This window comes from Odocoileus virginianus, chromosome 23 (genome assembly GCF_023699985.2).
Source record: "Odocoileus virginianus isolate 20LAN1187 ecotype Illinois chromosome 23, Ovbor_1.2, whole genome shotgun sequence".
In the NCBI taxonomy this organism is placed as follows: Eukaryota; Metazoa; Chordata; class Mammalia; order Artiodactyla; family Cervidae; genus Odocoileus; species Odocoileus virginianus.
This window is the reverse complement of record NC_069696.1, coordinates 12,145,595-12,148,058: the sequence shown is the minus strand read 5'-3', so window position 1 is coordinate 12,148,058 and position 2,464 is coordinate 12,145,595. Positions and strand designations below refer to the sequence as shown.

The 2,464-nt window shown below is 51.5% G+C and overlaps 1 pseudogene; it reads right to left on the bottom strand.

The window, feature by feature from the left end:
* Window positions 1-2,056: 2,056 nt before the first annotated feature.
* Window positions 2,057-2,168, bottom strand: LOC139030718 (small nucleolar RNA SNORA11; annotated as a pseudogene).
* Between the last annotated feature and the right edge of the window lie 296 nt (window positions 2,169-2,464).

Here is a 2,464-nt window from a genome sequence, read left to right as displayed (position 1 = left end):
GCTCTGGCCACCACTCTGCGGCCCTGCCGACCACCTGACGTCTCCTCCAGTGTGATGCCACGGGTGCTCACGGCTCTTCCAGCAGGCAGAATAGATTCCGGTAGGTTCCCATGCTGCTGGGTTACCCAGACGTCTGTGCTCTGTCACAAAACCACCCCTTTAGCCAGAAATCAAAAAATAGAAGCGGCCAGGCAGGCAGGAGGAGGGGGAGGGAGAGAGGCAGTGCAAAGGCCTGGGGGTGAGCACGGGTGAGCTTGGGGACCGTGAGGGACCGCTGGTGGTCCAGCTGGATTGACTGGAGGCCGGGAGGGAGGGCGCCAGCTCTCAGGAGCTCTCCATCCCGGGGCCACAACTTGGAGCTGGGGAGGGACAGGTGCCTGTTTGATAAACGAGCTGAAAGGAGGGGGGGCCCGGGCAGCAGGGCCACGGGAGGTCTCCAGGGGAGGGAAGTGCCCGGGTAGTGGTGGACACATGGAGAGCCACTTCGCAGTGGGGCCCGGGGACGGACTGTCTGTGGGGGTGAGAGCCGCACGGGCAGGGGCCATTCACCCAGGCCCCCAGACCTGGGGGAGGAGAGGGCGTGGGGGTGGGACTCTGTTCTGTTCGCTTCTCCTGGTGGATGACCTCACAGATTGGCACCTGGACAGTGCAGGTGAGGGAAGCCACCTGCACAGAGACAGAGATTTGGTGGCAAACGGTCATTTGGCAACCTTGGGACAGAAGAGTCGCTTCGGCGTGCAAAGGCAGAGGGGGTGATCGAGAAGGGAGACGCTGCCTGAGTGACCCTAAGGCCAAGACGGGCCCACACAGCGGGTGTCCAGCCCTGACCCCAGCTCTGTACTCATCTCCTCTGGCTGCTGTGCTTCGGCTACCTGATTCGAAGAGCTGACTGTTTGGGAAAGACTGAGGGCAGGAGGAGAAGAGGGCGACAGAGGATGAGATGGTTGGATGGCGTCACCGACTCACTGGACATGGGTTTGAACAAACTTTGGGAGGTGGTGAAGGACAGGGAAGCCTGGCGTGTTGTGGTCCGTGGGGTCGCAAAGAGTTGGACACGACTGAGCTACTGGACAACACCAGCCTGGTTGCTGTAACATATCATCCAAATAGTGGCTTAAAATAGCACAAATGTATCCTCCTACAGGTCTGAAGGTCACAAATCAAGTCAGTTTCACCGGGGAGAGGCAAGGCGTTGGCAAGGCTGTCGAGAGGCAAGGCGTTGGCAAGGCTGTCCTCTCGGACTCCTCTCTCATCTCAAGGCGAATGACATTCACCGTCGTCACAACCTGGGGTTGAGAGCCACAGAAGAGTGCCTATGGCAGCTTCCCAGCCATGACAGGACTCCCCTGTGCGGGGCCCTGGAAGAAATCTCTTTCTAGTGGTCCAGTCCAATGCACAGGGTCAGGTTCAATCCCTGGTTGGGGAGCTGAGATCCTACATACCTTGTGGCCAAAAAATCAAGACATAAAAATAAAAAAGCACCCAGATACAATATTGTAACAAATTCAATAAAGATTTTTTAAAAAAATCTCTTCCTTTCTTGGTCAATGGCCAGCCTCATGGGTACATGCCCTGGACAGTGGCATGAGCTTTGTCACGCAGAAGGAGTCCACCCCGGATTGAACTCTCTGCTCTCACTGTCTTGAAATTCTTTATCGGTTTTTTTTCATTTTAGGGTTCACTTTAATGAAGATGGTAATGTTGCACATTCCTATCGGTTTGGACAAAAGTATAATGACATATATTCATTATAATGTCATTCGAAATATTTTCATTGCTCATAAAAACTTCTATACTCTGTGTATTATCTCCCTGCAAACTTCTGGCATCCACTGGTCTTTTTATTGTTTCCATAGTCTTGCCTTTTCCAGAATGGAATATAGTTAGAACCTATTTTTTTCTGAGCCACAAAGGAACAAATCTTTTACAAGACCACTCCTGGTGCACCCATGCCACCAGACAGGCTCTAAGTGGCAAGTTCCGCCACTTAACACTTCCAATATTGAGCCCTGTCCCACTGGCCCCGCCTAGCAGCCCTGTGGAGGGGCAGAGGGACACGTGTTGGATATTTGTTTGCAGGAAGCCCACAAATTTTGTGCCCCTTGTTACAATGAACCCAGATTCCTGTTGAGTGTGTTGTAAATCTTTATTATCTTTGAACAAGCAGCTCACATTTTCATTTTGTCCCAAGCTCTGTAAATTATGCAGCTGGTTCTGACTCAGCCCTAACCTCTTAGCTCCAGCAAAGACACCTAGAAATGGACTTCATAGTTTTTTTGAACACTTGACATAATTTTAGGTAATATCCCATGGTATTTTTCTGCTCTAACCATTCATAGGCATTATTACTGCCCCGGGAATAAAGTTTCTGGGTCCTCGTAAGATGTCCTTTTTATTAAGAGAGGCAATATGGTCGATGAAGATTCAAACACGGGCACCGTTTGAATTAGGGAGTGATTATTCC